This window comes from Monopterus albus, unplaced genomic scaffold, assembly GCF_001952655.1.
Source record: "Monopterus albus unplaced genomic scaffold, M_albus_1.0 scaffold6495.1, whole genome shotgun sequence".
In the NCBI taxonomy this organism is placed as follows: Eukaryota; Metazoa; Chordata; class Actinopteri; order Synbranchiformes; family Synbranchidae; genus Monopterus; species Monopterus albus.
Genome location: NW_018134354.1, coordinates 1 through 656, shown reverse-complemented (window position 1 = coordinate 656; position 656 = coordinate 1). Strand labels below are relative to the sequence as shown.

The 656-nt window shown below is 39.6% G+C and overlaps 1 long non-coding RNA gene across 1 annotated transcript; it reads right to left on the bottom strand.

Moving 5' to 3' along the window:
- Positions 1 to 50: 50 nt before the first annotated feature.
- Positions 51 to 602, bottom strand: LOC109954328 (uncharacterized). Its single transcript, XR_002274086.1, has 3 exons — positions 567 to 602; positions 413 to 478; positions 51 to 197 (listed from the first exon to the last, which is right to left on the bottom strand). It is a non-coding gene; the product is annotated as an uncharacterized LOC109954328 (long non-coding RNA).
- Positions 603 to 656: the final 54 nt, after the last annotated feature.

Genomic DNA, 656 nt, shown 5'->3' with positions numbered 1-656 from the left:
TGAGCGCCTGCCCTTTAGAAACTCTCTACACATTCCTGACTTACAGTACTGCCTGGAGATGCGGTATGGCACATATACATTGCCGTCGGGGGCTTTAGGCCACAGGCAACCTCGTGCTGTGCAGGGGTCAGCATTCCCTAGACCTGTTGGCACTGCTATGTCTCCAAACAGCACTAGAGGCTCATCCAAGTTCTTTCCTGCAAATGACATAGTTAAGAAAATGTTTGAATCTTTTCTATTGTACTAAATTTCACTGCTGTATACGTCCAGGTATATTTACACCAGCTTTATGCTTGCTCTAATGAATGATTTCGTGATATTTTTACATTTCTCAATTATTGTACATTTGCTACTGGACTAATAATTTCACCAAAGGGAAAGAATAAAGCAGTTGCAGTGGACATGAACTTACCAAGATTAGCATTGGCCTTCTCTAGTAGTGTGGAGACACTGAACTCATCATCTTCAATGGTGTTGCCTGTGGAAAAGAAGCAGTTCGTTCATGTATCAGTTACATGATGTAGGAACTGCAGCTTGTTACTGTATAAAAAGTGACCAAGTCTTACCAGAATATTTATCACTCTTTTGAAAAGGACCCTGTAATAAGACAGTTAAAAAATAAAAGAAAGAAATACAGCCACAGAAATTTTATCTAA